This window comes from Gobio gobio, assembly GCF_949357685.1.
Source record: "Gobio gobio genome assembly, chromosome: 20".
Classification (NCBI taxonomy): Eukaryota; Metazoa; Chordata; class Actinopteri; order Cypriniformes; family Gobionidae; genus Gobio; species Gobio gobio.
Genome location: NC_137113.1, coordinates 16,243,107 through 16,255,397, shown reverse-complemented (window position 1 = coordinate 16,255,397; position 12,291 = coordinate 16,243,107). Strand labels below are relative to the sequence as shown.

Below are 12,291 nucleotides of genomic sequence, written 5' to 3'. Positions count from 1 at the left end.
AATGGAGCAGATCCCCCTAATCATTCTGTAATCTCTTTTAGGCTAATGTCAGCAATATGTTCACAGAATTATTGCTGATTTGGAACGCACTTTAAGATCGGGGAAAGGGAAATCTTACGCTCGAGCAAGTGAGCTTAAGAAGTCTCTTGACAGACGAAAGGTAAATCTTCCATCGTGTTTGTTTTCCTCAGTCAATTTTACATTTATAATAGGTTCAAATCAGCTCATTGATTCCGAAGTGCTAAGAAGCTTACCACTAAAATGTAACATTTGCACTAAAAGTTTGAGTCTCAGTCCTTGTTCCTTGAGGGCAACTTGATCCAGTTTGCGTGTCACATGACAGTATCAAAAGGCATCGTCTAGCTTGGGACTTTCAATCAGCAGATTTCCAAGCTTCATAATGCAAATGTTAAACAAACATGCTCTGAGGTTTCTGAAATGGCTCTGTTCATAAAAATGTATGAGTTCCCGATGTTATGCTTAAGGATCAAACTATGGCCATTCGCCAGTTCAGTCTCGATGGCTGTGGCTGCCCGTCAGAGGAGGCAGAGATCCATCCATCCATCCATCCATCCATCCATCCATCCATCCATCCATCCATCCATCCATACATCCATCCATCCATCCATCCATCCATCCATCCATCCATCCATCCATCCATCCATCCATCATTCTATCTATTTTTCTATCTTTCTATTTTTCTATCTTTATTTCTATAGTTCTTTCTATTTTTCTCGATCGATCTATCTATCTATCTATCTATGTATCTATCTATCTATCTATCTATCTATCTATCTATCTATCTATCTATCTATCTATCTATCTATCTATCTATCTATCTATCTATCTATCTATCTATCTATCTATCTATCTATCTATCTATCTATCTATCTATCTATCTATCTATCTATCTATCTATCTATCTATCTATCTATCTATCTATCTATCTATCTATCTATCTATCTATCATCTATCTATCTATCTATCTATCTATCTATCTATCTATCTATCTATCCTATCTATCTATCGTTCTATGTATCGTTCTTTCTATAGTTCTTTCTATTTTTCTATCTTTCTATTTTCCCATCTTTCGATCTTTCAATCTTTCATTCTTTCTATCTATTGTTCTTTCTATCTATGTATTGTTCTATATCTATGTATTGCTTTTTTATAATCTATCTATCTATCTATCTATCTATCTATCTATCTATCTATCTATCTATCTATCTATCTATCTATCTATCTATCTATCTATCTATCTATCTATCTATCTATCTATCTATCTATCTATCTATCTATCTATCTATCTATCTATCTATCTATCTATCTATCTATCTATCTATCTATCTATCTATCCATCTCCATTGATATCCATCCATCATCTATCTATCTATCTATCTATCTATCTATCTATCTATCTATCTATCTATCTATCTATCTATCTATCTATCTATCTATCTATCTATCTATCTATCTATCTATCTATCTATCTATCTATCTATCTATCTATCTATCTATCTATCTATCTATCTATCGTTCTATCTATCGTTCTATCTATCGTTCTATCTATCGTTCTATCTATCGTTCTATCTATCTATCTATCTATCTATCTATCTATCTATCTATCTATCTATCTATCTATCTATCTATCTATCTATCTATCTATCTATCTATCTATCTATCTATCTATCTATCTATCTATCTATCTATCTATCTATCTATCTATCTATCTATCTATCGTTCTATCTATCGTTCTATCTATCGTTCTATCCTATCTATCCTATCTATCTATCGTTCTATGTATCGTTCTTTCTATAGTTCTTTCTATTCTTCTATCTTTCTATTTTCCCATCTTTCGATCTTTCAATCTTTCATTCTTTCTATCTATTGTTCTTTCTATCTATGTATTGTTCTATATCTATGTATTGCTTTTTTATAATTCTTTCCATTTCCATTTTATTTCTATCTGTCATTCTTTCTATCTTTCTTTCCATCTATCATTCTTTCCTTCTTTTTTCTTTCCATATTTCTTTCTATCGTTCTTTCTATCTTTCTGTAGTTCTTTCAATTTTTCTTTTTATTTCTTTCTATTGTTCTTTCTTTCTACCTATCGCACTTTCTATCTACCGATTTTTCTATCCTTTTTCTATCTTTCTAATACTGTATGCATGTGTGTATTTAATAACACACACACACACACACACACACACACACACACACACACACACACACACACACACACACACACACACACACACACACACACACACACACACACACACACACACACACACACACACACACACATACACAGAGTCTTTTGTAAACTTACATTATTAATATAATTTTATTATAAAACATTAAATTATTTTTCTGTTGTTCTTTTATAATATCAGGAATGATCCGAGTATGGAAGCATAATTATGAGACCAAAAAAATGAAATTAAAACTGGTTCATTAACTGATTTGATCAATATTGATTTGCATATTAGCTTCCTCAGAAAATCCTCTCACGGATCACTACTGCTCACTGGAATACTTATACGCAATGTGTGAATGTATTAATCTTACCATATTACTACTTTAATATGTTGGAGCTGTGACCTAGCAATTATGGTGTGTCGTTCCACACCATATTTTTTTTTGTTCTTTTTTTGTTGTTGCATGATATCCTGTTGTCTCTCGACTGTCACAATAAAAAAACAAACACCAAAATGGCCAAAAATAAAATCTAAAAGGTAAAGGTCTGTCAGTAACTTCAGAAGCAGTTTTGATATATAACATGGTGTCGTCTTTTCCCCACACTTAGACAAAAGTTTTAAAAAGTCATTGAGTGGTGTGTTATTCACACATGGTTTGGCCAAGGGTGGAGGAGAGGGATGTACCCTACTTTGTCTTGGGCATGTCGGGCTGTCAGGGTCTCTCTCGCTCCGTCTCCCACCTGGCCCAATAAGATAGCAGGTGTGGGGAGAGGGTTCCCAGAGGACTGCTGTAGACAATCGGCTACATTCTCTCCTCCTCTCCCTTTCTCTTGCTGGCTGACACAGGCAGTAATTCCTCCCCGTCAGACAAATGTGAAGTGAGGAGAGGTAAGCATCAGCACACATGCTGGACATATGCATCATTCACCTCTCTGGTCTCCTGGCCATACATTTAATTGGTGAGCTGCATCTGGTGACATTGCCATACGTTAGCATTCCCACTGCTGATCGCAGAGAGGGAACAAGTTTCATTTTGCTCTTTCTAAGACATTAAGTGCCTTTATTTGTTGCATGATTGATGTATCTATGAGTGGTGGTTTGGTTATTCGTCTCCAGGCATCTACATTTGTTAATATCAAGCGTTTTAGATCTAGCACTTGTATCGCTGCTTTCTCAAGGGCTATTGGGTTGTTTATTTGTGAATTAGGATATTCTAGTGGGCCTTGCAGGGATATTTAAGACATAATAGCATGTTTTAAAGAATGATGAAACCTACTTCTGCTGAATTTAAACAATGTTATGTTTGCACACCATTTTTCTGCTCCTTGATGTGTGACAGTAAACTATTCTTGCATCATTTCCTAACCAGGTGACAAGTTTCCAGCGACAAGCAATTTGTCTGTCCACCATGAACGCGAGACTGCTGCGCGATGTGACCGAAGGGTCAAGGTTTGTCTGCTTAGTGTGGTCCAAATAGGTAGATGCAATACTAACACCATTCTGCTGTCAAAAAGGGTCTTTCTCTGTGGACACCAATTCAAAAGTGTTCTCACTTAAAACATAATAGGGGTGTAATGGTTCATATTACTCACGGTTCGGTTTTTATCACGATTTTAGGGTCACTGTTTCGGTATGGTTCGGAATGTGCTATGTTCAGGGGAAAAAAAGGACTACTTTCAAATAAATATAAAGAAAATAAGAAGACATTGAATAAAGTAATCAACTATAAAATCTTCACTGTATAAAAAAATAAAGGTTAAAAAATATTAAAGTTACAAAAGCCATTCAGTCAAGAGTAGTGAGTGATTTCCTTGTCTTTTGTTATTTGATTAACATTAAAAACATAGACAGCAGGAATATTAGGCTGCTGTCACTTTAAGACATAATGCGCATATCCAGTACACTGATACTGATACACATGCATTGTCTTTCTCGACTGTTTACTTTCACTTAAAGGGATAGTTCTCTCAAAAATGAAAATATTGTCATTACTTACCCTCAAGTTGTTCCAAACCTGTATGAGTTTCTTTCTTCTGTTGAACACAAAAGAAGATATTTAAAAAAAAAATTGTAACCAGACAGTTGATGGAACCCATTGACTTCCATAGTAGGAAAAAAATACTATTGTTTTATCATTGTTATTTACAATACCATATTATAGATGCGAACGTGCGTGCGAACCGTGGGTGGAGACCGTTTTTTTTTTGTTTTTACAGAGAACCGTTACACTTCCTAGTATGCAGTTTATATATGAAGACTTCAGATGCAAAAGCCTCTAAGTCCGTCTGACGTTTTTCTTTAAAATTAGCATTTTTGTCAGGCTTCTGTGTATAGGTTTCTACCTAAGTACCGGTACTTCTGAGTGGGCTGAGGCTGTAATTTAGTGGGTTTGAAGTGAAAGTATTTTTTGAACTTTTCATTTTATGAAAAATATTTTATAATGGCTTCAGAGTTACTTAGCAATGCTTATTATAGTTTGTTTTAAATACCATTGTCAAGGAATGGTTGAATAAGTAATATTTTCTATGTTTCCAACTTGATGGAACAAGCTCAAGGATACAGACTGACTTTGAGTTTTAGACTTGAGATGAAACTAGAAGAAAACGGTCAAAAGAGAGCAGGGTAAATTTCACAAAAGGGAAACAGAAGGGGATACCGTAGCTTCGGTTCTGTGTCGATGACACCTCTCGAAAGCATTTCATTCATCAAGGGGGAGAGGGCTTGAGCCTGTGTAAATTGCTGCAGATAAAGGGACAAACCTTGAAGAATTGGATTGTGAGGGGAAAGGATTTGAATTCCCCTCTGGTGATCGGTTCCGTACATGGGGCGCTTTTGCAGCCCGTGGCTAGTGTTAAGCTTTACCGCAGAGCTTTTGCTATTCTTTAGCGCACTACTGTTATTTCACCTGAATACACACAACTCGACATGTCCTACAGCAGACATGATCTTTGTCAATGGGCCCTTTTTTGTTAAAGGAGCATATCTTACACTTTTGTAGAACTTTATTATTTTATGTTTTTAAAGGTCTTGAACTGCATCTTTTTTTTGAGGTCCACATATAATGATTTACGAGACATAATAATTTTGAAGTTCTAGGCTATTTTCTATCCTCACCCTCTCTCTTATGATGTGTAAAAGCAGGTGGTAATGTCTGTCTGTTAGCTCTTAGAAATAATTCCCCCCGAAAAATGAACATAAAAGATCTATGTGAAGATTAAAAAAGAGAAAAATCCATTGTGCTGTGAATAATTTAAATATAACTTTTTTAGGGTGAGCTATTACTTTCATAAACTCATGATCGTAACCATTATGATATCCGTTTTTGCTGCTTAGTTTTCGTAAATGGTCTTTGTGGACTGGAAAGGGAGGAAGCTTTGCACTGGGAAAATTAGAGTATGTCTACATAGCAGATGTCTCTTTTAAGCTCTTATTTCAAATGAGGCAAAATCCTGTTTTCCTTGATATGCCCCGTTTTAAAGCTGAATTATCAAATGTGCTTCTAGTAATAAAGTACTCATGAGAGCAATGAAAGAAACTCATAAATGTTATATGAACCTATAATGTTTCTCTGAATCTCTGATAGCTCCCACTGAGGTTGCGTGTTTGTGAAAGAGAGCCATGGGATGCATTGTGGAAGTTGCCTTTTTGTTTCCTCCATTTAGACGCCCATCCTGTTTGTCAGCCTTTCTGTGCCGCCTCGCACTTCCAGAGGAAACAAAGTCTTTGCATTAAATCCCCTCTGCATAGACGAAGCCATCCATGATGTTTAATTCATTCGCTAAGAGCCAGAGGACACTCCTTGTAAAATTCTAGAATAATAAGAAAATTTGGGAGAAGAAAGGAAAACAATTTTTCCCCTTATTTCCCCGTAGCATGTATGTGTGATAGGAATGAAGGCGCAAGACAACACAAATCAAGAAAGGTGAACCGACTTAATGAGCTGAATGGTTGAGGAGGGGGAAAAACAAATAAATAATTCAAGTGAAAGTCAAAGAGGAACAGCGGAGAAGGTCGTCTCTCACCTCTCATCTGTTTTTGCTTCTCTTGTTCAGGAGAGTCGAGAGGGTACAATGCTCCAGCGACGTCTAGCAGCAGTGTCTCACTAATCAGGCCTTGATTAAACATCCATTCAGAGAGGCAGGGATTAGGGGAAGTCCCCTCGGAACCGGCTTGCTAGACTGAGAGGGAAGAGAGGCAGAAAAGTTTTTGATGTGTCAGTCATGCAGTCCGGTCATTGTTTGACTGCTTTCACCTCCCCAGCCGAGACCGGCAAACAGTTCGTTTGGAGCCACAGCGAAGCAATGCAATGGAAGGGCAACACAATTATGTCCATTCAGGCGCTCATCCCTGGTGCGTCGCGTGGGCCTCGGAAAAGCTCCAAAGCACATGCGGAAAATCTGTCCAAAACGGAGTGACCCAAAGGAGAGTGCCCTGCTTTGTCGATGAAAGTTATCCTGCCCTTGAATAGCAGAGAGCAAAGAGTACGGCATTACAAGATCTTAAACGGCATGCCTGCTTATCTCCTGCTCCCCATCATTCATTTGGTCATTGGCTTAATGGCGAGCACACTTTTAAATTGTTAACGGGTCGGGTCGTAACAGTAAGGATTTCTTCTGCTGGTTCAGATTTGAACATGCCCTATCAATATTTTTCACTGGCCCCAGTACAAAAAAATATTTTGTTTTTAGCAGCATATTTTAAATCTCCTAACATAAATGTATGTTTTAATGAAACATGACATTTTTCAGTCAAATTTGATCTTCATCAAACTAACATATTTGTATATTATAGTAAAAAAAAAAATTATATATATATATATATATATATATATATATATATATATATATATATATATATATATATATATATATATATATATATATATATATATATATATATATATATATATATATATATATATATATATATATATATGATTAGTATTTTTATAAACTGTAAGAAAAGATTTTTGTTGATTGTGGCTTGTTGCTGATCCCTGGTTATTATGTAATTTTCATATGTTAATTTCTGTTATGTTAACAGATTTTCACTGTGAGGATTTTATTATGCTTGTTCAGATATGAACTTGCCATATTTTCTCTCAGCCAAGTACAAAGGTACACGAGTCTGTAAAATACATCTATAATTTTCATTAACAGTTGTTATTTTTTTGGTAACACTTTATTTTCCAGTGTCCTTGTTACACGTACATGTAGTAACTGTAGTATTAACAAAAAATTATGCATAATTACATGTAACTAACCCTAAACCAACTCCATATTCCTAACCCTAACCTGATATTAAGTACATGTTGTGAATTATTATTATTAATTAAAAAATTTAAAATATTATTAATATTTATTACTTTTTTTAAATTAATTTATTATTAGTATTTATAAAAATTTCTGAGCAAACAACATTTTGGTGATTGTGCTGTGCTTATTGTTGATCCATGGTTATCATGACCGTTATTTTGGTTAATACATTTTTTAATTCAGCTCTCCCTTTCTTTTATGTATTCATTTGGCCAAGTTTTAATGGCATTTTTCATCTTTACCTGTAAGATCTTTAAACAGTGCCTTTACAGACTGAGATACCTCTTTTTGCAGTTCAAGGAAAATTCTTGAAAAGGTTAATGTTGCCAAAGGCAAGATCTCACCCACCAGTGCTCGAGAGGAAAATGGAGTTCATTGTTAATGATCCGCAGAAAAATTTAAATCGCACAGAGTTAAATTAACTTTGTGCTAGCTCCATTTGAGTAGCACCGCATAAAGTAGGAATTCAGCCAAGGAAAGCCTAAACACCATTTTTACTTTTTACGCCACCTAACCGCACTAACTTATGTCCATGGGGAATTTTTTTTTAGCATCTTAAAGGACTGTAATCTTTAGTCAAACATATTGTTGAATTTTTTGTCACTAAAACACATAACAAATATCGCAATTCGGGAGGAGATCCAGGGGACAATGTAGCCCTTAACACACATGACCTTGTTCTGTGGTAAACGATGATAAGCATGTTAAGTTCTGACTACTCTGTCACAGCGCATGTTAGAGTTATTAACTGGATGTTTTTCTTGTGTTATTAAATGATTTATCAAAGATCTGTGAAGATGACTGTGATGTCCAAATTAAATTATATGACTTCATCAATCAACCAGAGATGTTTTAGGTCAAAACTATTGCTTGGGGGGCTCATATTTGCTTGTGTTTTTGTGCGAGGTGGGCTATTATATAGAAACGAGTGCGTGTCAGAGTATGACATTGCTCTGGGCCCTTTATTCTGCTTGTTACAGTGTTAAAGTATTTCATTTATTCAGCGTGATTCTTGCTGAGAGCTCATTTTTTTCTATCGGAGGGAGAGAGCGACCGGCACAGAAGGGGCGTAATGAAATTGCCCAAACGTTCTTGCATCCCAGAAATCTAATCCATGTCTATTGTTTATTATTGAGAGACAGTCATTATTAAATGTACAACGTTGGCATCGTTTGAATACCAAGGGCAGGTTTTGGACCCTTTAAGCTGATGATTGGCCCTTTATCCAATTTGGAGGCGGTTAGATGGGGAGAGAATTGGTAGTGTAATTGACAGAGATTGCTGTAGGTTTCAGTGCTAATATGCTGGTAGCTGCTCACAGGTCGTTTGTTTCCTTTCACTGCTGTGAGAGTAGGTTGAATAAACTTGCTCTGGAATAAGACTATGTGAAGGCTTTTTTTCTGTGACCACAAATCAGTGTTGAGGTAACACATTACATTAGGTAATCAAAATACTTTTTTGATGTCTAGTAAAGTAACTTATTACTTAATAATACATACATTTATACATTAATATTTGATCATATTTGAGTAATGCACGTTACTTTTCAGTTTAATGCTCAAACATAAAACTAAAAATACAATTCTCTCTCCTATCCATATCATAGCCAGTTAGACATGCGCACTCATGCATTTGCGGGAACAGACAAAAAGTATTAAAAAAATGTACAAAACACATACTTTCAACCTTATGCTGCGTTCACACCAAACGCGAATTGAGCGTCAAAATCGCGTCTACCGCGTCTAGTTTCACGCGCGAACATTTTGAATGCATTCGCGCGTCCGCAGAGAATTGGACGCGCGTAGAAATCGAGCGCTGAAAGCGAAATTGACGCGCGTTCAAGGCACTCCAGGAGAAATATGTCATAAAACACCACTCTGCCTCTTTTCATTTTCATTAAAAATATATATTGAACATTACTAGCCACAAATGTGGTCCAGGCAACTCCTGCATTATCTTCACTGCATGTATGTTTAAATATCCTTAAAATATAAAGTTATGAAACTTCTCTTTGCCCTCAGTCAAAACGATTTGGCAGACAACAAATTATAGATTCATGAGAGCAAAGCTTGGCCGTTAGATCTACATAAAACGAACCACTACAGGACATCAGAGCCAGCGGCAGACGCCAGAAGGACTGGCCGAGGAAAGGCTGCCTTCACCGGGGTTATGAGCAGTGATTGCCCGGTGATCGCCTGGATCTCACAACTCCAAAAACACAAGATTATTTTTTTTAAATAGGCGCTCTCTTTATAAATAAACCACAGATTTGAGCTTTAAACAACTACATTCCCACCTGAAAAAGTTTTAAAACTACATTTTGTGACACAATAGTAGAATTTTTAATTTATGCAGGGTTTCTCATACACGTCACTTTACCACGTGACAGCAGCAAGCAGGCTCCTGATTGGTTAACGCGGCGCGAATTGACGCCAAAGTAAAAACATTTCAACTCGGGCGTCAGAAGCGAATTCGCTTCAAACGCGTGAATGCACAAAAGCACCATTCGCGTGTAACACGCGTATCGCGCAAGACGCTCAATTCGCGTCCAATTCGCGCCATTCGCGTTGACTTAACATTGAAATCACTCGCGCCAGACGCCCTATTCGCGTTTGGTGTGAACGCAGCATCAAAGTGTCTATTTACACTAACTCCGCCCACTGACGTCTGGTTAGGCCAGACAAAATTACGTAAGACGCTGGATGGTTATCAGTAGCAAAAGTGTAGGGTTAAGGCGTGTTGCAAATTGTTTTGTCACAAATCGACCCAAGTTCGAATCTGCCTTTTGCAGAACTCACTTTACTCATTTTCCCATCACATATCAGATTAGTAAGGCATTTAATTTCATAAAAAATATTCAAAAAGTGGAAATAAAGTGTCTAACGTTTGTTTAATAATAAAGTGTTTATCGGTTAGGGTTACAGGTAGGTGTAGGGAGACATTTATTGTCCCAATAAGGCGGCATCAATTTAATAATTATAATAATTTACACTCTGTTATTATTGCATACTGTTTAATGTACAACTACACTGAAGTGCAAATAGTATATGGCACTATTTATAAGTAAAAATAGCATCGTTGCTATATATTAATAGCCGCTGCCAAAAAACCAAAGAAGAAGAAGAGTTGTAGAGAAGGTAATATAACCCATAATTTTTAAGGTGCACTGTGTACATTTTAGCGGCATCTAGTGGTGAGATTGCGGATTACAACCTCCCATCGCTCATCCCTCCCTTTCTAAGCACATAGAGAAGCTATGGTGGCCAACACAGGACAAAGTATGGGCGTAAATTTCAATTTGTCATTGCTAATTTAATAATAACTCCACATCATCAGTATTAAAGAGAAAACACTTAAAACACTTTTTTTTGCCCCGTTTGTATTTGTTTTACTACTCAATTATTTTAAGTATATATCATTATATTATTTACAATACACAATGTGGTTTTTTATTATATTTTTATGGCCTCAGATGCCCACAACCCTCACCCCCCTGCAAGGCCTGGAATAGAGCGAGCCACAGGCAGTTGAGAATGCATAATGCATTACTTTACATAAAAAGTAACTACGTAACGTAATTAGTTACTTTTTTAGGGAGTAACACAGTATTGTAACCCATTACTTTTAAAAATAACTTTCCCCAACACTGGTATTCTGGTATGTGCCTATGTTTGAATGCCTTCTTTAAATTATAGTTTTATACAGGAATAGTTCACTAATAAATAAAAAAAAAATCTTTAACTCACCCTGATGTTGTTCCAAACCCTTATGATTTTGTTACTTCCATAGTCCATGAAATGTTTGGCAGCATGTTCACTCTGCTCTGCTCTTGATATTCCGTACAATGAATGTGAATGGTGAGCAGGGGCTGCCAAGCTCTAATTACATAAGTTCCGTTGATACTTTCTTTCTTCTGTGGAACACAAAATTATACATTTTGAATAAAGTACTGGTTATTCTTGAATATACAAATGCAGTGAATGGAAACCAGAGCTTTCAAAAAAAAGACAGAAAAGCACAATAAAATGGATCCGTTTGATTTGAGAAACTTATTCTGTATATTCTGAAGCCATATGATGCGAGAAACAGGCTGAATTTTTTTATATTTTTACTTAACTTTTTTTTACTGATAATGTTGTACCATTTAAATATGTGCATATTCAAATTTGGTATGTCAGTTACAAGACACAATAGCAAATTACTTTTAGACGTTTTGGCTTCATTTGTGGGCTTTTCATCATACAAAATCTATCATATGACTTCAGAAGACTTGCAACACGTGCCTTTTATCGTTTTGGGTCACCGTTTACTTCCATTGTGTTGAAAAGATTTTTCTAAACTTCTTTTATGTTCCAAGAAAGAAAGTCATACAGGTTTGGTAAATTATGCCAGAATTTGCATTTCTGTCAGGACCACTATCGTCAAAGATGATTGACAATTAGCATACAGTTTGGATTGGCAGTATGGTTCTGTTCTGGGCAAGAACTCCCTGCGCATCCATGCAGCCTAGCAATAACTCCCCTTAGGGTAAACAGAACAGAACCAACATAATGTATTTCAGATATCATTAATGTCAATATTTAATGTACAAAATAATTCGGGAATTTAGTCTGATTCGATGGGAATAAGAATACCAAATCCCGACTGGACGAGAGGGGGAGCTGGGGATGGAGGAGGGTAAATGAGCTCTGGAGAAACGCGATTGCTGCTGATAGTACTAAAGGACCTTATATGTGTATGCTGTAATAAACATCGTATCCCTATAGGTAGACGGT

The 12,291-nt window shown here is 36.1% G+C and overlaps 1 protein-coding gene across 2 annotated transcripts in view; it reads left to right on the top strand.

The window, feature by feature from the left end:
• Window positions 1–12,291, top strand: part of rbfox3a (RNA binding fox-1 homolog 3a) — a gene marked incomplete at its 5' end in the record, with an annotated part of 516,394 nt that overhangs the window by 26,249 nt on the left and 477,854 nt on the right. The window lies entirely within an intron of this gene.